The sequence below is a fragment of the Lates calcarifer genome, unplaced genomic scaffold (genome assembly GCF_001640805.2).
Source record: "Lates calcarifer isolate ASB-BC8 unplaced genomic scaffold, TLL_Latcal_v3 _unitig_758_quiver_1385, whole genome shotgun sequence".
NCBI classification, from domain to species: Eukaryota; Metazoa; Chordata; class Actinopteri; family Centropomidae; genus Lates; species Lates calcarifer.
The window spans coordinates 6,941-32,111 of NW_026117973.1; the positions used below are offsets into that span (position 1 = coordinate 6,941).

The 25,171-nt window shown below is 38.9% G+C and overlaps 1 long non-coding RNA gene across 1 annotated transcript; it reads left to right on the forward strand.

The window, feature by feature from the left end:
• Window positions 1-614: 614 nt before the first annotated feature.
• On the forward strand, window positions 615-23,553 carry LOC108879811 (uncharacterized). Its single transcript, XR_001960399.2, has 3 exons — window positions 615-1,314; window positions 15,636-15,771; window positions 23,278-23,553. It is a non-coding gene; the product is annotated as an uncharacterized LOC108879811 (long non-coding RNA).
• Window positions 23,554-25,171: the final 1,618 nt, after the last annotated feature.

The following is a 25,171-nucleotide window of genomic DNA, read 5'->3' on the forward strand; positions in this document are numbered from 1 at the left end:
CACAGAAATAGAGGAGCTTATTTCTTTACATCAGTCTCCAGCCTTCTATAAATATTCCAAAGCTCTCTGTTCTCTCTCTCCCCCGCTCTTTCTTTCTGTCTTTCTTCCTGCTTTCTCTCTTCTCCCCCTCTCTCCTTTTCCCTTTCTTTTTCTCCCCCGCCCCCCCCCCCTCTGTTTGTCCATTTTTTTCCCTACGCTCTCTCTGCTGCCTCCCACATCTTCTCTTTTCCCTCTGCTCCAGTCGTACAATGTAGAGAAATGCACCTCTTGTCTGTCTAGGAAGAAGCAGTAGTGTTAAGTGGGAACAAAAACACTCTTGTGCTGCATATCATTTCTGCTCCTGCAGGGTTTGTTTTTTCCCCTCTGTCAGTCCTTTGGGGCTATTTAGTGAGATGACAGCGATTTTATCATATTACATGTAGAAATCCTCCTTCCCCTCATTGTTGTACCACTCCAGATTTCCACCAATCAAGTACAGTGTGACGGTTAATCACAGTTATTCATCTCATTCATGACAGTTGAGATGTTTGAATCAAAAATAGGCACATTTACAAGAAAAAAGAGGCCAGGCAGATTTTTATCTAAAGCAACTGCCAGTTAGAGGCTGCTATGTAAGCGCACAGTGCCATCCTCTCTAACCTATCAGTGTGGGAAGTAAGCGTGCCACCTATGAAGTCAGCAGTCCCCAACCCCCACCCTAAACACATGTTCAACATCCTCTAGGCACAGGCTGAGCAGAGCACTGAGACACAGCTGAGAATTAGAGAGGGAGAGAGAGAGAGAGAGAGAGAGCAGTGAAGTGGAAATATGGGTGAGCGTCAGAGAAAGACAGAAATAGAGCGATAAAGCAGTGAATTAGGCAGGCAGGGAGAGGAGGAGGAGAAATAGAGGCAGTCTTTCGCTGGGGCTGTGATGCTTTGCGCGGATGAGGTTATATTCTCATAGCAGAAAGGTATCGTCGTGTGGGTGGATGTGAGAACCCTCATGGATTTGCTCCCTTCTGAGTCTCAGTGGAATTCATCGCATCTGGATCCAAAACAGCTGTAGACAGAGGATGCGACCGTGGCTGGGATCTAGGATCCATGTGGGCCTGTGACGTATGCGCTCCCCTCCGTGGCTATCTTCCTCCCCATAAGGATGGCTCCGGCAGCACTGACCCAGATTGTGGAGCGGCGGCTCTTCGCTGTGGGCTGCTCCTTGGTTTGTCTGTGAATGTGAATGTGGACGAGACATGCTCTACACCTCGGCAGAGACTTCTGAGCCCACTTCCTCTGCTGACATCTGTCTCCGTGGATACACACAGCAACCGACAGGGTAAGGATGCACTGCTCTGACCTGCACGCTGAAATGTCAAGGTGATGGATTTTGAGTGTGTGTGCCTGTGTGTTGAATGAATACATTACAGATTACTACAACCATGTAGATCCATTTTTTGTTTTCCACTCATGTGTCTGCTCTGTCTTGGACACAAACACAAAACAAAAAAAATTTGGGCTTCACAGTGCACCATGGTGTGGCTTCCATAATGAACCGAATGCCATATTGTATGCATGCAAAATGCAGAATAGCTCCATGTATAATGTATGACCTGGGAGATAGTGAGCAACAAGTAACTGTGCTTCCCCCAAAGTACCAAAGAAAGTAGGCTAGGATGGCACAGGCAGCGAAAACCTGGATAAATAATTTATTAAAGTCTTTTTGGTTTCTGAAAGCATTTGCCTTTAGTCTGCTTGGTGGGAACAATGGGCATGAGGCGAAAGCTATTTGTTCCTTTATACTAGGAAGGATAAATTTGATTCAACTGAATCCTAAATGAACCAGTCTAATAAACATCATCCAAGTCATTTCCCCCTCAGTCTGGTCAGTGTAGGTCAGTTCAGTTCAGGTCAACTTAGTTCAGTTCAGTTGAATTTAATTTTATTCAGTCCCCTTAAAAACTTGATAAGATACATCAAAGATTAACATGTCATCTAACCACAAAACAAAGTAGTGGGAGTCATTTGACCAGAGATTAGACACTTTTCAGGTCAAACAAAGGTCAGGAGGTCAACAAGGGGCAAACCTGTCTCATTCCATTTAGTAATTACACACATGCGGTATGATTGTGAGGAGTGCCGACTTCAGGCCTTTCACTTGTGATAATTATATTCATATTTCATATTTGTTTTCCCTTGGATGCTGATTTAGTAGTGTGAGAAAGATGTTTGTAATTCTACTGACTTATTTAAAAAGGGTCGGTCGACCGTCACAGAGAAGAGGGAAGATGCAATCACTCATAATGGGGGGATGACACACATTTCCAGACAATCTCTCCTGAGAGACATTTCAGTTTTGTTGTTTACATGATAAGTGACAGAATTAGCTGTGTCAATAATGAGAGCTTGATAGAGAAGTTCAAACCCTGCCTCATTCCTCACCCCCACACACATGGCCAATCACAGCATGAAGTGGGTGTGAATGTTGGATTGTCAGTTTTGGAAAGTTACAGAAATGGCTGGACACAACCCCTAACCTGTGGGGTGAGGGGTTTCTATTTAATCTGACAAATAGTTTTGAAAAAGCATAATGGCAGGTCGTACATTTACAAAAACATTAGTTAGTCATCTCATAATTTCAGAATTTTGAGCCCTAACCCAGGCCCTTTGGTCAGTTAATTTATTCAATATAATTCAACACACATTTTCATAGTTTTTACTGATTCTTTTCTGCAGGTAATGCATTTAAGACCATAGTTAGATACTCAAAACTCACATCTGATGAAAAGGCATACTGTGGTCCAACTGTCTGACATACGGTTTGAACATTTGTGCCATTGGTGGCACAAATGTCTACACAATGGTATCAGCAGGACAGACTCAAGTCTGTAATGCTATACTGGGTAGAGCCTCCTTTTGCTCTCCAAACAGCCCCAGTTCTTCGTGGCATGGATTCCACAAGATGTTGGAAACAATCCTCTGAGACTCTGCTTCAAGTTAAGATGATTAGCATCACATAATTTCTGCAGATCTGTCAGCTGCACCTTCATTCTGCCAACTTCCTGTTCTACTACATCCCAAAGGTGTTCTACTATTCAGATCTGGTGACTGGGGTGGTCACTAAAGTAACTGAACTCATTGTAATGTCCATGAAAGTTTGAGACAATGTTTGCTTTGTAACATAGGGCATTATCATATTGGAAGGAACCATTAGAAAATGATCAGTTGTGGCCATACAGGGATGAACAACAATAGGCTATAGGCAGATAGGCTGTGGCATTCAAACAATGAATGATTGGAATTAAGGGGCCCAAAGTGTGCCAAGAAGACATTTCCCACACCATTACACCACTACCATCAGCTTGGGCTGTTGACCGTAGGTAGGTTTAGTCCATGGATTCATGGTCTTGGACCCTGCCATCTGCATTCCTCGGCAGAATTCCAGACGCATCAGACCAGGCTGTGTTTTCTCAAGTCTTCACCTGTTCATGTGTTGTGCATTTTGAGAGCGTTTCTGTTCACCACAGTTGTAAAGAGTGGTTATCTGAGTTACCATAGCCTGTCTGTCAGCTCCAAACTGTCTGGCCATTCTTCTCTGACCTCTCTCATCAACAAGTCATTTCTGTCTGAATGGATGAATGGATGTTTTTTTTTTCTTTTTTATTTACACCATTCTTAATGAGCTCTAGAGAGTGTTACGTGTGAAAATCCCAGGAGATAAGCAGTTTCTAAACAGCCCATCTGACACCAACAATCATGCCACAGTCAAAGTCACTGAGTTCACATTTTCCCCCATTCTGATGTTTGATGTGAACATTAAGTGAAGCTCCTGACGTGTATCTGCATGATTTTATGTATTGCACTGGTGCACACTCATGATTGGTCGATTGTTGCATGAATAAGTGTACTGGTGTTCCTACTGAGGTGCTCAGTAAGTGTAAATTTGTCTTCCTTAGTTATGTCATGGAAAATATGGCTCCATTTAAGAGTGGTGTTATATACCTAAAGACCATCAAGAGAACTTTCCAGTAATTACAAAAATCTGTAGTCAACACTTCTAAAGGGGTTTGACGTCACCAAAAGGTGTCTTTTATTCACATGTCCTGCAAGCCACTAGAATGGCTACAGTATATTTGTGTAGGTGTAGTGCTAATGACAGTTGTAGGAACAGCAGTGTTTCCAGTGGTTGCTATTGTATCAGACTGGTTATTAGACCATTCATGGTGCTGTAGCTTCTCAGCTCAACAGAAAGAATGGAAAGAGTTAACATGTGAGGTGGCTAAATAGAGAGCTGAAGCAAATGTGACAGCTGTGAACTACAGTGAAAAAAGAAAAGTGAACAACTAGGCCCTGTCCCCCATGGCAAAGAAATTACCACACAGACTCTGACCTATTACACAAACTTAACTGCTCCACTGATATGGCATTAAAAAAATAAATAAATAAGGATTTGTCAATTCCCATACTCCTGCCTCTGTTATTGCTGTGTGACTTCTACTACAATATCCAGCCTCACTTATCTCCTCAACATCCTCTGATACTTTGGAGTTAGTTGACTTATTCAATAGTAGGAGACATCTGTAAAGTATTATTGTAGCAACATGGATAACCTGACCTCAATGCAGAAAAAGCCTGCATGTACAGTAGCTCAGGGCAAGGGGATAACATTGTCTGTAGCTGCATCTATTTCACGTTTGGTGCATTGAGGCAGATAGCCTAATGCATTCGATTGGGAGACAAGATGAGGGCATTGTGCAGCCACATAAAAGGGCTCAGCAGTAGCCTAAAGGTTAAAGAAGGGTTTTGACAGGGAGAGCTGTCACTGGAGTCTTCCTGCTGGTCATGAATATGTGGGTAAAACATGAGTTAAGATCTCTTTCAGGAGCCATTGTAGATAAATCTTAAAACTGCAGTAATCAATATCTTTGAAATTAACATAGACTCAGTGTTAAAAAGACTTTTTAGTCTCTTTTAGCCAGTTGCTTTGTTTGCAAATGAGCTGTGTGTTCTAAAATGATTTTATTAACCTCTTGAAAGCCATTTCAACAAAAAAGCTCAGATTAGCCCATTGTATGCTACCTGTCCAACACCAAATGGCAGACAAAATTACCAACTAGATAATGAAGGAAGCTGAGCATCTATCAATAAACACCCTGATAAATGTAGGAGGAGACCAAAAAAGAGCTAAAAGGAGAGTTGATTTTGCAGCTATGCAGCTAATAACCATGATATATTTTTACATAACCATGTTTTGTTATATGCTTGCATGTGATGAAACACTATAACAGCGTATTTACCAAGGGTTGCAATGCTGCCACATTCTACTTCTAAAAGTGTTGATTGCTTTGTCAGGTTACACCTAGTTATTTAGCCAACACTGCCACAGCCATCTAACAACAGCCAGGTGGTATAAATTCAACAGCAGCTGCCAACTTGCTAAAAGATATTAGCTGTAAACTGCTGTGTTAGCTGCTATTCCTGATGACCCTTGGTATTAGTCAAAAGGCTTCTTTCACAGAAGACATTTTCACATGTCACAGTTTGACAAACAAAGAAATGAATGGCTGGATAACACATAATTTTATAATTCCTCACATATGCAATATGCAAATGTGCATATGCACATTTGATATTGTTAACATGTTAACAAGAAGTTGTCTATTTACCATCCAGGAAACACAGATTTTCTATTTATTTGGAGTTGTGTGTCTGTCTTTGTCTCCACCAACATATCTGGCTCTTCAGCTGCTAAATGCTTCACTGTGTTCATATGGTAGTCAGTAACTTGTGCTTGCATATAGCATACAGTGGGTTTATAAGATGCATAAAAAACAGTTAGTGATAGATGACCTAGATGGCATAGATGATCTTAGATCTAACTAAAATGTTCAGCAGAGTGGAACTGAGAAAGAGCATGTGTGCTTAGCTGAATCATCCTCTGAATAAATAAAAGTTAAAATTAAAACCAAATCTGTAATAAATAGCTCTTCATCAAAGATTTAACTTGACTGTTCCATAAAAATTTGCTGCAGAATAAGATTAGAGGCTGTGAACGACAGAATGGTAACAGCATTACAGTGAGTTAGAACCTTTGCAACATCAAGGACGCATAAAAAATAGCTTTGTGCTAAAAATATCTCAACCAAGGACTATTTATGGAGTGGAAGCAGAGAGGGATGCATAATATTTCCATGTTTACCAGATCAATAAAAAAAAAAACTCACAAATACTGTCAGGATTTCGATGGGCTCATGACTAACAGAGTGAAGTATTCTTTTTCTGGACATTTGAGTATTTCTCCATCAGTCACAGGGTCAGTCATTAGTCACTGCATTTATTTTATTATTTGTTTTTTGTTGTTGTTATAGTTTCTGTGTATGCTCAGAGTTAACAAATCTGTCTTTTATTAAATCTGAGAACTCTAAGCAGTCCACCACTTTGGTCCAGACTGAAATATTTTGCCAACTACACAATGAATTGCCATTATATTCTATAAAGACATTCATGGTCCCTAGAAGATGAATCCTGCTGACTCTTGTGATCTCCTGACTTTTCCTTTAGTGCCACCATGAGTTGACATTTGTAAAATAAAATTAAAAAGTGGAGCTAAGTTGAATATCTTGTCAACAATCGGAGGGAGTGTATATATATATATATATATATATATATATATATATATATATATATATTCAACATGCTGCCATTGTCATGGTGAGCATGATGGCAAACTAATGTGAGCATTTACCTAAAAACACCACTGTACCTAAGCACAGCCTCACAGAGCTGCCAGCTTGACTGTAGACTCCATCAGTCTTGTTGAATTTATGTTTTTCAATGTCATACATGCATATAGTGATGACCACGCAATAGCCAGCCTTGGATTATTGTTTGCTTAACCAAGGGTCACAGCAACTTATGTTTGTGTTCAAATAATTACAAATTTACTGGCCAAGTGTTAGCGCACATATGCAGATTTCCTGAATTGGACATGACACCTATTAAATTGACAAAATGAACTAGTAAGTTTCAGAGTGTAGCAGCTCACTGTATATGAGTAGTAGCAGTACATAGAGGAGTAGTAGCACAGAAAGACACTAAAGTTTAGCCCTCACTTTCTATGAAATTGAGGGCTAAACACTATACTCAACAAAAGCTATCTAATTCACAGAGTTGTTCTATTCTCCTTGTGTACACAGTACAAGTTGTCTGAGTTCCGAGCCTCAGCTTGATGTCTAGAAGTGCACCCAAAATTCCATTTTAAATCTACATTTCCTGCACCACTCATTTCCCTGTGTGAGTGGTATGGCACAGTCACAGGACTGGCTCGCCACTATATCAGCAGGATGTGATTTGAGGGAGAAGTATGTATTCATTAGATACCCAGGGGGCAAAATCTCAGTAAGGTCCTGTCCTAATTCATTCCAACATCAATGCCAGAGGCTGAACTGCGGCCTTGATTATACCAATTTACCCTCCCACCCACCCAAAAGGAAGATATGTAATTACACTATTTACACTGGAGTGCTTCCCTCACTGAGAGGTCTCCAAGTAAACACACGCTAGCTTTGTTTTTCTTCTGCATTGCAGCACTGTGATCGAAAAGTACAATGAACTTTTCAACTGTTTGTCTCAGTGGCACTGATGGTATGGTACTGAAAGTACTGATAAGTATGTTAGGATATGTAAACACCATAATAGGGGCTCTTATGCAGACTGAATACTGTCATCTCATGCAAGTACACAGTGATAATCAGATTACCATTGTAACTGCATAATGTTGTACTGATGATGATATTGCTGAACGCAGGTTTAGGCAGATAATTGTTAGCCTGTAATGAACTGAATGAAGTTTTCACTCAGACTATCTGAATATAAAAGCAATTCTCTTCATAAAATTTTTATGCATTGCTCAAGAGCTCAGTGTGTTGCTGCTTACAGGAAGAAAACACGAGCTAATTAAGACAAAAATCCTCACCACTTAGAAAAACACACAAGCAAATTTAAAGGAATAGATCACCACTTTGAGAACCCTGGTTATTTGCTGTCTTTCTGTGAGTGAGATGATTGATTCATGTCCCTAAATACCGGTGAACACGTGATTAGCTGAAGTCAGCAACTTGTCAGTGATGTTTTGCAAAAAGAGAAAACAACATTTAGTTTAGTTTTAAATCAGCTACAACAGTCTTATAATGTCAAAAGGATCTTTGGTGGTGATAAGCCAACAGAAAACTATCACCTGAATCTGCAGCTTCCCTCAGCTTTGTGGACCTTTATAGTGACTTTCAGCTCATTGTTTAGCTGTCCGACCCACAACTTTATTGTTGTGGCTCACTGTCTCCGCTCTCATAGCACTTTTTCAACTGCGGCAGGTAGCTCTAAAAAAGTTCTGAAAATCAACTGCACACTACCTGCTCAACACCAAGCAGCAGGCAGACACAGTTAGTGACTAGCAGATGGACACATAGTGGAGCACTTAGCAGCTGAAGAAAGAGGTTTAATATTCTAAATACATATGCATGTTCAATATCTGTTATCATAGTGTTGAGGTCATTTCTTTTTTCTTTTTTTTTTTTACATTTCCTTTTGTCTATAGACAGTAAGTTGCAGTCTGCTGAGCTCTTTGTTCAATAATAGTTTTGTTGCTTTGTTCTGTACTTAATTTTAGATACCTTCCACTTATACCATCTACATTTCACAGGGAGTCATAGCTTTTATTTAAATAGATTTATTTAACTGCTAACGTGCACTGATGCACATTAATATAAACTGTGGATAAACATCCATGCTACCACCCATTGTCTGCATTTGTTCTTCTCTCTGTTAGTGTATTTTTTTTTTTTTTTTAATCTAAATCCTCAATATTCATGCTTCTCTTGTGAGTAAAATGGCTATTTCACTCTCATTGAGATGCATGAATGAATAAAATCAGTGTATATAGTTTAGTGAAGATAGAACTAACCTGTATTGGTGATTGTTACATTTGTACACTGGCCTGATCGTGTCCATAGAACTGTGCGTCACTGTGTGGATGACGTTTAAGAATAGAGATCTCTCAATATAATGGGCTTATAATGATGTGCAATTACAGTAGCCTATTGTATTCTATGTGCAGTGTAAGTGTGCAACTGACATTTCCGTACATCCCAAGGGAAACATAGAACCAGCTGATCTATAGAAATAACATCACAATGGGTACAGTTGAAGAGCTCTGCATACAAATGAGACATCTGCCATTTTACACAATTATTTGCAGCTCAAAGTGAACATTTACATAGATTTATTACAACATTCTGTGCAGTTACTGGTGAAATAATAAAATTCTCTGTCAGTATTTCACACTAAAATAGTACATGTAAGCAAAGCTGTAGACTCAACACACTTCAGAGGAGAAAAAAGATTTGTTTGTTCCCAGACTAGATCATTTTACTTTAACAGGTATGTTAAGTTAGGTGTTCTCCTTTCAAACAGATGGATTATTTCTGAGCATCATTGTCATATAACTCATTTGAAGATAGCATGTAACTCAGTTGACAGAGCCAACATCAGCAGGCTGAGGTGTAATCTGGCTCATAGACGCATATCTTGCCCATTTTCCTCGCCTTCTCTAGCTTTGCTTTCAGTGTGGCTCAATGGAGACACAATAAAATCGCAAAATGAACTCACATGCACATGCAAGGAAGCAGGTGATAGAGTCAGATGATGCAAGTCTACAGAGGAAACTGACTGAAGAACTCCATCTACTGGACAAGTATTGAGAAACACATTTATGTTGTCACACAAGCCCACAAGATGTTTAACCCAACAATTCAAAGATGTAAGAAAACAGTAGTTTATATCATTTATCCATAAGGCATTCATAAATATAACTTGATTAAAATTAAAATTAAATTAATTAATTTTCCATCAGACAAGCAGCATATGGACAACATATGTCAGCATTATTCAGACTGTTTAATGTGGCAATTGTAGAAGGGACCAAGATGGCTCAAAAAAAATCAGGTAACCTATATAATAAACACCTCAGAAAGGGTCTTTTATCACAACAGACATTTTGACATGTTATAGTAGGAAAAGCACAGGTCTAGAATGCAGCCATCATTGAGCTTTTTCTGCTATGATATGTCAAAACTAAACAGTCTCTTCAGGTTAGGTTACTATATTTAAACTATTGATATCTATATTAATATCAAAAAAGACAGTGGTATGCTCAAAGGATTAACCTTAAAATGCAGTAAAAAAAAAAAAAAAAAAAGGCTATGGTGCTCCTTGAAGGAGGTAGGCTGAAATCTTCATGTACAGCTGAAAAGGAGCAATTTATGATACAAAGCCTCCATTAGATACATGGCTGCCTCAACAGAACCGTGAACAAATCTATTTTTTCTTAGCGAGAGACTGTACTATTTAACTGGAGCCAGGATTAATGTACTGTAAAAAAAGAAAGGAATAGGAAACAAGGACAACAGCCATGGATCTATGGTGATAAATCACTCGCCCAGTAATCAAAGTTAAACATATCACAAGTGGATTTGGTTGTTCACATCTGTAATAGCAGGACTGTGAAAATAAATTAAAAAAAAAACGTGAAAGTTTCTCTCTCTCTCTCTAGTTATGAATAAAGAGTAGTTTCAACCTTGTTAGATCTTCAATGTCAATATGTTGTTTCTGCCTGATTTATGTAAACATTTATGATATTGATATTGATGATATTGAGTATCATTCAAGGACTACATCACTCACAAACCAAAGGAGTGAAACAAAACAAAGCAAATAAACAAAAAGAAACAGTTAGCAGAGGTTATCAACACCAAAGAAAACATACTTACAAAACAGTTTGAAATCAGTTTCCTCTCTCAGGCTTGAATATATTGTTGCATTAAGTTTAAAAATCCAAATACATTCAAAAGGAAGATGGATACACCTCTTTTCTTTTTGTATGTCCTGTATATGAAATCAATTACATGGATATGTGTGATGATATAATGCGCAGGACAAAATTTTACAAATTTACATGGCAAAAAATTGTTCCAGAGCTTTTGACTATGTTGCATAACTTTTCTTTGCCCCAACTATATATGCAGGTAATGCAGATACACAGTGGTTCAGGGCTCACGCAGATGGACCCTTCTTTATCAGCTAATTTTATCTTGTCACTATTATATCAAATAAGCTCAAACATCTCTGGCGCTGAGTCTACAGTGTTCATGAGGCAACTAAACTTTATTGCAAGTAAGTATTTATTGTACTCTGTGTGCCAAGTCATTAAGCAAATAGTGTCCATAGTTTATGGGCTCATTCTTCTATGTTACATCTCTCAGTTAAGTTTAAATAGGGATTAATGGATGATTTGAAATTCAAAAATGTGCAAACATGCCAGTGAGGAATTCTGGGTGATGCTACATTGGGCCAACTTTGGTCATCTTGCACCGGGGCCCAGTGCTGGCTCATTACACCACTGCTTTGTCCAGCTGTAATGGAACTGTCATTGTTCAAATTTCCATTTTGCTGAGCACTTTTAGAACTTCAGAGCCATGTTGGCATAGAGTTGAGATTGAATTAATTAATTAATTCTTGATACCACCACAACTAAGTTCCAATGTCAAAAATGAGCTCTGCTATTACTGTTTCTCTACTGCTATCGCTATTTTATTTTTATTTTATTGTACAATATTTTACTGTTAATGTTACTTCCTTATAAAATAAAGTGTGTATACACTGTATATAGTACTTTAATTCTATACTTTATGTTAAATGTGTGCAATGATCCTACATCCTGGTAGTGATCTGCAAACACCACTAGATGGCAGTGCTGATTCAAATTTTACACCCTTGCCAGGCCCAAATTTAGACTTTTTCAGTGTAAAATATACAACACTCTAAAGACCTGAAAAAGCTTGGGTAACATTTTTACCAGTCCCACAATATCAGTTCATTTTGGACTACTTTCTTTGTTTTCTTTGCATCTAATGTATGAAGAAAAAATGGACTAAATTTTTATCCACTTAGTATAGGCCTGTTATTCTTCACCGTGTTTATATGCCTTCATGGGTTGAAGGACAGACGAACAATGTGGAAGATCAGATTAAATACATTTTCAAGTGTTGTGTAATTGAAAAACTGATTTTTCATTTTTATTCCTGGCATGAAGGATGATTCAGAGTGATCATTTGGTCAATTACAGTAAATCGCTATTATTTTACTTTAGTAATGATCAGTAATTCTTATCTTTTTAAATCCTAATATCAAATTAAAACCATTTCCCAGAACAGGACTGATTATAAAAATAAATAAATAAATAAAAACATCACATGACTGTTAATTGAATGACCTTCTGTACTGACTCTGAAGTATCTGCTTGCAAGTACAAAGCCAGTGGAAATGTGGCTGTGTGTCAGAGTCTTGACTCCTGTGTTACTTGACTGAAAAATGATGAGCATATTCCAGTATACCTCATTAACTGATGAATAATGCTTATTGGGAACGTGAGCAGGTGTGACTGTGAGGACATTTTAATGCTTGATCTGTTTTAATTTATGCACATTAATTAAGTTTAGTTGCCAGAAATATCTACACAAAATCACTGTTCTGAAAATGTTCTTTCACCTCTAAAACTGAAAGAGGAGAGTTCAGTTTTGTTTTGATTTGCTATTGTTCTATGTGCATTTTTCAGTGCTAAAATATTTCACTTGAAGAGATGTGGTATTACTGTTGTCTGTTAACTGTAGTAAAAGTAATATCGTTAAGCAGCTTTTTCACAACCACCATTTATACATGCTAAGTTGTATTTAATTTTGCTAATTACAGGATACTGCAGGCAGATAAATCTGGTGTGAATAATCAAATTAACAATGGCCACATTCCATTTAGGTGCTCTATTTTCATGGTTTCATGGAGCTGAGCCTTGTTCAATGTTCATGCACATTCTTCTGAACAAAAACCACTGGTTCTTGTTTTTTTTTTTGTTTTTAAAGCATAGGTGAGGTAGTGAAACCTCAGCTTTTGTTGCTGTACTGCAGCACTGCATGGTGGAGTAGAAATAATTGAGAGTGATGGCTAAAATGAGTCACAGGGAGCCAAACTGGTGGCTAGAGGCTGGTATTATAGCAGGCTGTAAGAAAGAAAGAAAAAAAACAGGGATTCATTATCAGTTTGATTGACACTTCCGTTGGCCACTTCATAGCTCTCCATAGACTGATGCTGAAGAAGAAAATAGCTTTTCTTCACAAAGATTTCCATTACACTAATGCAAAGAAAGCAGTAATATATAGCGAGAAATGATCATACGGTGGAGGAAAAAAGTTTTCGGACACCCAATGCATTTGTGAAATACTGCATTAAGAATCACTCTTGGGTCTTCAAGTGCAATTTCTTTTAGTACAGTCACAGCCAAAATACTAAACAAATCCTAAAAAAGCCATTAAAAACTTAAAATTGATTAGTTCCATAAAAATACATAAAAAATTTTGGGTATTCCACTAATGAAGGTCGTGCTTTTTATTAAAATACACAATTTTTGTTGCTGTGCTTCCTGTCTATATAAAGCCAGCACATTTGAAAGTTCTTCAGAGACAAAAATGGCTAAAACAAGGAACCTAATGCAGGAAACACACCTGAAGATACAGATTCTCAGCCAGGAAGGGTACAGCTGCCGCCAGATAGCCAGGAAGTGCAGATGCAGTCCTTCAGCAGTTGGATACACTCTGCAGAAATACAGATGAACCAACAGCTTGGAAGACAAACCAAGATCTGGGCGTCCAAGGGTTTCTTCAGCAAGAAATGACCGCATACTGATCCGCATATGCAGGGAAAACCACTGAATGACATCACAGGAGCTTCCGCAGCAGTGGTCAAACCAAACTGGTGTCCAGTGTTCCACCCACACTGTACGTGGCCGACTTTTAGATCATGGCTTAAGGTCCTACAAGGCTGTCAAGAAGCCCCTGATCAATGTGAGACAGAAGTTAGCCCGGCGTCGTTGGGCCCAAGCACACGAGAACTGTCCAGCCAGGAATTCAATTCAATTCAATTTTATTTATATAGCGCCATATCACAACAAAAGTCATCTCAGGGCACTTTTCATATAGAGCAGGTCTAGACCATACTCTTTAAAATAGATATTTACAGAGAGAGACCCAACAAATCCAACAAATTGGAAGGAGATTCTGTGGTCAGATGAGTCCAGCTTTATCCTCCTCCTGATAATGTGAGGGTACGCAGAAGGCCAGACAAAGCATTATCTCCAGCATGTACAGTACCTACTGTCAAGTATGGTGGAGGCAGTATCATGGTTTGGGGATGGATGAGTGCTGCTGGTGTTGGTCATCTCACTGTCTGTGACGGCACATTGAACTCTGCCAAGTATTGCGCCATTCTCACTCATTCTGCAGTGTTCCATCGAGGTCAAAACTGGATGTTTCAACAAGATAATGCCCCTTGTCACACATCCAGGGCCAGTAGAACTTGGCTGCAGGAGCACTGTATCCAGGTCTTAGAGTGGCCAGCTCAATACCCGGACATGAGCCCCATTGAAAATCTGTGGTGGGTTATTAAAAGGTCTATTTCAAAGCGTAAACCAAAGAACTTAGAAGAATTAAAAGCAGTAATTCAAGAAAAATGGGAGAAGATTACCCCTCAACAGTGTGAAAGGTTCATGAGGAACATGCCAGCCAGGATTAGAGTTCTACTGCGTACTAATGGCAGGACTACTAAATATTAATTTGATGATGTGATGGTTTATTTATTTTTTGTTCAGGTTTGAACACATTCTCTGTTATTTGTTGACTTTGATACAGACAATGTTGAGAACTGAAATATTGAAACTGTCAAGAATTTAGTGTTGTTAGTTTTTTCTTGTAAACAATAAACAAAAAAAATATAATTTGCATTTGTTTGTGTCTGTCTAATGTAGCCACACCTTTTGAAACACACACAAAAAAAAATCCCCAAATATTTCATGATAATATTTGAGTTTGTGTAAAATTTTAAGGGTGTCCAAAAACTTTTTTCCACCACTGTATTATTATTATATATCAGGTTTTTCAGGACATGCTACAGCCAGTATCAGCAATCACATATATTGTGTTCTCACCTCATGTTTACAGTCGGCAGTACAACATGAACAGCTCACACACAGAGGTGTTAACTCTCTTTTGAATATGTAGCACAACTTTTTTCAGGTCAGCAATATCCAGACACGTAAACACCCAAAAGACGAACCCCAAGGTAATACAGTTATTATAATATTAACCACACTTGAACTTTTGCTGCCTTAACTGTGTGAGGGCTTCCTTAAATCTTTTTTAAATATACAGGTATTTGATTCCAAAATGACAGTTTACCCCAAGGCCCTGTAATAATGTCATGAGTAGGGAGTTTGTCTAACTCGGAACCTGTCAGCTGTGGGGAAAACACGGATGTCCTCGCTAATACAAACCTACATTGTGTGAGGTGGAGAGAGGAGAGGAGAGGAGAGGCTGCACACTGGTCCTGCTCTTTTCCAAACAAGTAAAGTTGCTGACAAAGTGTGCTTTTATAGAGAGAGAGAGAGAGAGGTGGTGGGTAAGTGGGGAATGAACAGATGTACTGTATGTTTGAAATCTTCAGTGGGATTATGATATGCAAGATTAACAACTAACTAACTGTGTTTACTCCTCTCCCCTACAGCTACGCCACAGTGACTGATCCATAATAATAATCCCCAGCTGGAGAACAAACAACATCTGGACGCAGAGAGAAAGGAGAGGGTGAAGTCTCAGCAGGGCGGGCGGCAGATGGTGACACTGCAGCAGCACTTCTCCAGGTAGCACCTTCACCACACCAGGCTGAAGGAAGCTGTAATACAGTTTCGTACTTTGCCGCAGCCTGACCAAAGTTTTTAGGGCAATACCAGCGCAGATATTTACAAACTTGAAGGGGAACTCCTGTAACTGCTGTATATGTGAAAAAGCTGTAAGAAGCCTTTCGTGGTTCCACAGGGAGCTGCACAAAATCTAATAAATTCAGATGGGCTACAAGTTTCAAGACGAAGAAAAAAAATGGGGGTGTAGAGTTAAAATGAAGCCGCTCCCCCCCACTTCTGTAGCCTCCACCTCATCTTTGCTTGAGGTTACATTAGCCACTACCAGCATAAAACACCATGCCACATGGAGAGCCATTTCCCCTACAGACCTCCATGATGGTTATGGAGTAATGTAGGGGCTGATTTTTCGGTATTGCAAGATGTCCAGTGACAAATTCATGTCAGATTAGTTCATTTTTTGTTATGAAAATGAGAGCCACTGTTCTCTTCAATACACTCAAGCCATCAGCTGGTCAACATTATAGCTTACAGCAAGGGAAATTAGGTTTCTCTGTGAGGTACATTATTTTTAGAGAATTTCCCCTCTATCACAGTACCTTATATGATAGATAGCAGATTAAAAGCTGATGGCCACAACTCAATGACAAAAACCATCCAACATCACAATGAACATAATGCATAGCATACATCCATCAAAGGCCAAACACCGCCAACACGATGAACTGCCTGGCTTCTGTGGTGACATCCGACAGTTTCATTACCTTGAGAGCCCACTTTATGTAGAGGTCGCCTTTGAAAGAAAAAAAATGTACTCAATTTTATTGGACGCTCAAGCTTGATATGAAGTGTCAGCCATCTGCAGTGAGAGACGACTACCGTGTCCCAACTTATTGATCTCCTCCTCCCAGCGTGTGATAAGGGGAAATAATAATTAAGCATTATGTCCGGCCAACTGTTCGGCTACCTACGGCCCCTCGTGATCCCAAGTGTGATCCCATCTGCATATGCTCAGCGAGGTGTGAGATTAGGCCCCAACGATTTGTGTCCGTGAGTTAATTCACCCCTGCCATGGATTTGATCTTCTGCCCAGTATTTAGGGAAAATTAGATATTAGTTTTTTTTTTCTCCCCTCCTTGCTCGCATAGGGTGATGTTTTAGTCAGCTGTAGATCACACCTTATAATTCTTAACAGACATAACTATGTTTCCCTTAAATTAAATCACATTCTTGCATTCTATATTTTTAGGTCCATTTGATCTTCTTACATGCAGACAGGGTCTCACAAAGCAGCCTTTTAAAGCAAACCCTGACTTTCAGTGCTCTGATGAAATACTCATTTGCCGGTGACATGCCTTTAAATATTTGCCTCTGAGGACCTTGAGAGTGAAGTTCAGGAAGATCTTTTCTGTTTCATTTTTTATTTACAGTGGAATTTTATCACCAAGAACTTGAAGTAGGCTTCCAAGGGTTTTAGATATTTGACACATAAAGAGATCTAAGTAGTTTCAGTGCTTTTTAAACTCCTGACAATAATCTTTGAGTAATTTGCTAGTGCACCATTTGAGCTGCTATATACCCTTTTTGTCCTTTCTTTCATTTCTGTAATATTACACAAAATGCAATGTCTTGATACACTGTCTCCACATAAATTGAACATCTGATTTAAAATATGACAAATAAAACAATACCTGCAAACTCAGGCTTAAGGTGTACATCCCCTGTATTGCTGTATGACTGTGAATAGGAATAAGAAGTTGCAGAGGACAGATTTAAGGATGGAAACAGAGGAGACCAGTGAGCACAGATGAAAGTATGAGTTGAAATGAAACCAGAGCATATTCATGCACACCTTCTACATCTACACCTTATTATTTTGTGAATATTAATAATGTTCTAAACTTTTATCCTAGTAACAACCACGTAAACCACCACACATTTCAAACAGTGTCCACATGGAGCTTGAGCATACAGAGCAGTTAAGGAGCTGACCTCCTTCATGTCTCTTATTGATACATTGTCAAAGCAATTTTAACATGTATTGAAATTAAAGCAATTCTCTCTTCCTTCCTCCCTACCTTGAGTGTGGGAATTGTAATTCAAGATATATAGGGCAAGGTCTAGTAAGGGCGGAGTGCCTCAACTTGAACACTGAATAAAGTAGCAACCAAATGAGCTTTTACTTGATTCTTTTACACTTTATTATTCAAATACACCCGAATCACAGATTAAAACCCAGAAAACAGAAAAGCATCAAGATGGTCCCCATAGAGCTTGGTATTCACTGAGGTGGGGAAAGGGGTCATGTCACTACTTAAGGAAGAAACTAGGCCATTCATTCATACATTGTTGTGCATAATGAGTTGAATGTCTTGCTTTGTGAGTGAGTCACAGAGCAGCAGAAACCCCTCCGGTAAGAAGGAAGGGGTCATTTCCATTTAAGACAAATATCTATGCATGGTCACTGAAGCAATGTTATATACATAGAGTAAAGACATGCGTGGGTGCACATGTGTGTCTACGTATGATGCTTAAAATGTGTATGTACTGCACAATATGCTGTTTCTGTTGTGTAAATAACACTACATGCAGGTATTTCTGATTTCAAGAATCCTTACAATAATAGAAACCAATAAAAATTGATTACGTATAAGTCCATATTTTTATATTTAATAAACAATTTTTAGCTACCAGGATTGAGCTAAATGCTTTCTAACTCATACGCTTGTTAGCTAAAATCCAAATTCAAGCAGTCAGTATAGCTGAACTGAACTTAAAGCTTATACTTCGTTCACTAGCGTTCACTCTAGATGCGGACTGTGCCTGAGTCCAGCTGAACTGTGCTTGAGCCCACCTCCTCAAGCTGGCCAGAGCGATCACATGGATTAGCAACAGCGTTAAAACCAGTTACCGGTTGTTTACAGATTCACAGTAATGTTGTGGCTGATTGTTGTAAATTGATGTGTATGTTCTTACATAAAATACTGTTATTGTTTTAGTCATCATTAAATCCTAAAAGAAATCAAGAATAATGAAATGTTTGGGTTGCAGGTTTCATTACAGGTTTTACAAATAGCTCTTACTGAAACTATTTGCTGAATCCAGATAATTATTTTCATTTACTGGCTGGATGTCAGTTGATTTTTATTAAAAGATAAATGTTGACCCATAATATCTGTCCAAACCTAACTATAGTTTGTGGTGGGAGTGTAAGCAGTGAATACATACTTCAGAAAATAATTGCATGTCTTTACAGATCCATAGAGTAGCCAGTGCCACAATGCAACATTTTTCCAAATCCTGTTTCCTACTAGCTAAGTGAAAGTAAAGGCAAAAAATTCAGTGTTCATTCAGAAGCAATTCTGAAATGAGGTTCAACACAGAGGGACAATCAGACCGCAGACGCCTCTCTTGCCTGACTACAAGAGACTGGGATGGCACGGAAAGTATACGAGGCCTAGTATGGGTAGAGTCAGACAGGGTGGGAGCTGTGTTTTTCCCCCTTTCTGAGAGCACTCAGCTGCACATTATTTCCCTCATGGTCCACAGAGAGACCAAGAGACCCACTTTCCCTTCAGTGCCCAATCACAAACACAAAATGATGACTAATTCTGAACTGAGGAAACTGAGGACCTGTGTGGGTAGCCTCATTTCATATGAGCAGCATCGGTAGGAAAGCAGCATGGGGTGAGTGATGACTGAAAGGGGAAAAAAGGGGAGACAATGAATGAAATATTGCTAAGAATAACATGAATTTTGATAGGAATCAGGTGGACTTGTGTGACTTGGGGTGGGGCTGGTGGGGGGCAGCCATGATTCGGCAAAACTTTGCAGAGGACTAGCTCTAGCTCTGTGAGAAGATGATCCATGTCAGGTGCTGTGAAGAGCAATGCAGAAAGAGAATTGCATAGCGTTAACTGTTACATTTTGTAATCTATATTTATACAGGACCCATAGGAAGATTTGTCAACTTTATCGATGGAGAGAGTGTTGTGGCTTTGTTGGCGGTGAAAGAGGGTGGCATCAAATGTTTAATTTAGTTCAGTTTGTCAATTTGGTGAGGAACAGGTCGTAAAGACAACAGGCCAGCAGTGCAGCAGTGTGGTACTTACACATGTCACAGTCAGTGCTGTATAGGACTATCATAGGAAGAAGAAATATACATTTTTTGAAGAAGAACTAATAGTTATACTTACTAAGAGATAGAGCTTCTGCTTCTGCTTCTGACTGGAGCATGTCAAAGTCCCTTCAGACATTTGTGAGGCCCCATTGTGTTGTTAGGTTTGGATTTAACTTGGAAAATGGAGGGTAGCAAGCTAGGCTAACTAGCAAGTGGATAGTGGTCAGCCTAGCTTGCTAACAGTAGCAGTGATTCACCCTAAACATTCATTTTTAGTTAATGTCACTTCAGTTCCTGCTGAGTTACCAACAGCCCTTATACACACACACACACACACACACACAGTGTTGTGTTCATCCTGCATCACACAAAGGAGAGGGTCAAGCTACGTGTGGTGTTGGAAAATGACTCTGAAAACTCACAGCAACAGGTAGCAACCACAGCACTCTGTACATTACCTGATCATTTAAATCTAAGTGCAGAGTAATTCAGAGCATCATGGGGCAAGGTAAGAAGTACTGAAATTACAGATGGTCCTAAGGCCAAATGGCTTTTATGGTTTGCGAATTCAAAGTAATATTACAAACTATTTTTAGTGGTGTTAGTGCAGATATTGGACCAACCAAATTACAGAAACTCATTTGCAACCAAATGTTCCCATCACTGGAGAACACTAGTGTAGGGTCTGCTTTCACAGCAGAAAAAAATAAAATAAAATGTACATTTCTTCTCTTTGGTAACTAAGTCAAAAAGTCAAAACAAACACCAAGGAACAAAATGAAAAAAACAAAAAATGAATTTATGTTTGACTTGAATGTTTGTAAGCTGTTTTGTGTCATTGCAGGGTTATATTTTCTCCACAAATTTGATTGACAGGTTGTTATTTATTTATTTTTTGTTTTGTGTTTTTTTGTTGACTGAGAGATCTCAGAGGATAATAGGACAAACTCAGGACAAACTCAGTGGAGCAAACATTAACATGAAGCTGAATATGCATTCAGTTTTTAAAGAATTATCATGTGTTACAATATAAACATGCACAAACTGTAGCAATTAACTCCATGGCATAGTTTCTGCAGTAGGTCTTCCACCTGCGGTCTGTCGTAAATTTAAAGTTTCATAGCATTTTCCTTTTGGTGGACACATTCAGACCCAAAGTGCCTCAATCACTGAAATGCCTGCACTTGCAAGCACTTTCAGTGGGCTATCCTGATAGGATTTGATCCGCAACCCTGACAGTTTTGATAGTCTGCTCAAACAGTGACATCTGTGTTTCACATCTGCACATATTCACATCAAATGATTCACTTTGCCTTTTTTCTGGACTTTACATTCAAGAATGCAGGGGTCCAGTATCCACCCACCCCCACCCCCCACCGGCCCTTCGCCCCCTGCACCCGCTGTTTTCGATTTGGTCGGGTTTGTTTCAGGTCAGTGGTGGTGACTTGGGGCAGGAATGCCAGTGTTGTGTTCATAGTCAGCAGCTAGTGCTAATGGCTATGCCAAATGCATCAAACGGGGAAAAATGTTGCTCTGGAAGTGACAGGGCAAAATGTCAACGCTTACTGGTCAGTGCCTATCAAGCAAACACAGCTCAGAGGGAAAACAATTACAAAATCACAAGGCAAGACTACACTGATACAAAGCCGTTTGAACAAATGTCAGCTGCAGTATTATGGTTATTCCGAGGCAGAAAAAAAAACACGTTGAAAAGAGAGCTTTGATGGTTGTGATGCACTTAACTGTGAACATACAATCTGTTTACATAATGTCTGAAATATTTATTGCCTACATGTGACTTAGGCATTTGAAAACGTGCCAATTTAATTTGTATCTGAAATCAAATGTTAAAGCTGCACTATTACTTTTTAATATTAACAATGGATCAAATGATTATGTGTCAAGTAAAAGGGGTCACTTATATTGATCACAGAGAATTATCAGCCAACTCTGGAGTTTTCCTCAGCTCTGTTGAGCATTTTAGCATCCTTTAGCTCACTGTTTTGCTTTTTCTGCCTGCTGCAGCTGTTTTAAACAAAAAAAAGCTCTTATAAACCTATCATTCACTTAAAATGGGCAACTGCTAAACTGCATTTAGCAGTTTAAGAGCCACACGTTTCCCTCAGGAGTTGGTGGAGACCAAAACAGAGCTAAAAGTGTGAATTTTGGAGATATTCATCAAGGGAATGGAAACTCTCCTCTGTATCTGCTTGAACAAGCAACTGTTTGTGAACACAATTGCTGAATCAACACTATGAGGTAATAGTTTGTGTTTACATCTTGTTTTTTCAGATTTCTTTTAAATCAAATAACATTTTTACCAGCACACTTGCTTGTTCATTCAGTAGATGGGATGTGTGGTGACAGCATTTCTCAAATCATTACCACCCTTAAATTGCTTTCTGTTACCAATTATCATTGCATCACTGGGTATGGATGTGGAAAAGTCTGAGCAATGTAGGCCAGATCCAGTTCTGATGTTGAATATTCATGCAGCCACTGCGAATGATGAAGTGTAAAGATATTAAGTAAGTGTAATGTCCCTTTAACATGAGAACCTCTATCAACAGGTTTATCAGCTTCACATCCCTCAGTTCTGTACCTCTGCATCCAATTAGCAGACTTCATTACTGTATCCACTGGACTGGGAAAAATTACGTTGTGCTTTAGACATTGTCAACTTCACTATTCAGTGATAAGTGACACTAACACCACAGAGGACTGGCATCAACTGTGATCCCAAAGTGATAACAAAGGGCTAACTAACTAAGCAGGCCTATATTTTCAAATATAATAAGCTCAGACACAGGCAGAGTGCTGATTTTTATTAGGCTTGCTAGTGGCATGGCTCAAAGGACATCAGTGTTGATCAGTCCACCATTTTGGTCCAGAGTGAAATATCTTATTACTACCACTTTTGGGATTGCCATTAAATTCAGTACAGCCACTCATGGTCCCCAGACATGAATGACTAAAGACTGGTGAATGCCTGAATTTTGTGCCACCATAAAGTTGACTTTTTTATGTATGCATTTTCAAAGTAATTAGACAATGTATCCTGCTGAATTTGTTATCTCCTAAGTGGGGTGGGAACTAATGACATTCCCATAGCAAATGTTAGTAATAAACACAATAAACATTTTACTTGCTGAGCACTAGCATGTTTGTGTGGCTGGAGACTCATATTCATCTAAGTCAAACTTTTAAATTACAGTTTATGGTGGGGTCTTAAAATGGTTTTGAAATAGTAACTATCCCTGATGATTATCTCTTTTGGAAGATATATATAAACCTTCTCGAATACTTTGATTCCTAGCACTTGCAACCACTCATCTCCTGTTCAGTGGGCTACACACTGACCAGTTTGCCTTTTTTCTTCTTGAGCACAGCATGGAGGAGACAGTGCGATCGCTACTACAGAACCAGGATTCACTGGACAGCCCCAAGGTGGACCCATTGGATCTTATGAAAGCATACAAGGTACAAGAAGGACCTCCAGCCATCCCCAGATATGTTCAAGTTCTTTGGTATCATTTTTGTCCTTTAACTCTGCTGTGATGGTTATGTTGTTTTTGCCCTCATCATTTTGAATTTGAATCACATGAAATCAAGTCAAATCTTAACAGAAATTATCTCAGGGCAATCTTCATACTGAGCAGGTTTAGACTTATTTACAGAGACCCAACAGTTACCACCATGAGTAACCTACACATTTTGCAAATTGCTCTAGTTATGATACTACAAAAAGTGTAGCAGTAATGCATCTTATTGCACTTAAGGAAGCTTTTTTGAGGGCTTTTTTGTCTGTACATGTTAAATCACAGTACGCAAATTTATATTACTAATTCCAGTACAATGTCGTCGCCCCTTAGCCTTATTAGTCTTCTGTCCTCTTTATGCTACCATCTGCCTGCCTCTTGAATCAGTGCTTTTTCAAATTTGGTTTTGGCCATTTCACACTATACATTAATGCAAAGTGTTAAATAATGCAAAATTGGCAATATTGGCCAAGAAACAGTGGGAAGACACCTCATTATCCGTTCTCATGCTGACAACATGCCCCAGTGACAAGTCAGACGAAAGAAAACATTAGAGTACAAAATGTGTGACACTTAATGAGTCATTTAAAGTAAAGATATTAGAAAAGCAATATCACAAAATGAAAAAAAGTATGAGTTTGGAGAAAGACAGGGACCAAAATAAAGAGCAGAAATTAATTATTTTCTATGGTATAAAAGAAAAATAAGCTATTTAAAGTATTGGACAAAGCATTAGAGTACATCCATGTCTGCCTGGTTGAGGAGCAAAACTGAAAGATTCTCACCCACCATGTTCTAACTTAGCTTCTGCCTCTAGACAATACAAAGTGATTGATTAATATGTAGTTAATTCAAGAAAATAATGGTCTAATACTGAATTTATTTCTCCCAATTTCCCCAAAATATTTTTGCATTATAATTGAATTTCAAGTTTTTTGTTTGTGCCAGTTTTATACTGACTTCCAGCAAATTGGGATGAGACCTGAGTTATTTAAGACCAAATACATTTCCTGGAGTTAGCATTGAAATATTAATTGCCACCACATGCTGCCACATTGAAACTTGTTTAGAAAAAATGTGTTCTCAGTTGACAGTCATGGTGATTGTGGCTTACTGTAGGAGAAGTTATGCTCCTGCTGAACTGACGTCTGTCGAAAAAGCCATTGTCAAAATTAGAAATGCTAAGTCAACACTAAGTTTGTCTGCCATTTCGCACTGCGCCATGAAGTATGCAGTGCAGTCAAAATGCACATAATGAATGCATTTTGACTCAGAGCTGGTGAGCTAGGCAGACTGTCCTTACCAGAAAAATGCCAATCCCAGCTGTCGTTGGGCGAGAGCTGGGGTATACTCTGGACAGATCGCCAATCCATCGCAGGGCTGACACATAGAAACAAACAACCATTCACGCTCACATTCCCACCTACAGGCAATTCAGAGTCACCAATTAACCTAAGTTGCATGTCTTTGGACTGTGGAGGAAGCCAGAGCACCCAAAGAGAACATGGAACCTTCTTACAAAGATGCTAATACAGTATTTTGGATTTAATTGTCTTATCGGTCAGTTTAGCGGGCACTGACAAACCACAAATCATAAATTCTTCAAATAATAGCTGGGGCGTGATATGAAAAAAATTAGGCTGGGTAAATGGAGCACTGAGGAGGGTGGAATTCCATATAGCCTAATACCACAGCTCACAGTGTTGTTTGACTGTGTTAATAAAAGTATGGATTACTAAAACTT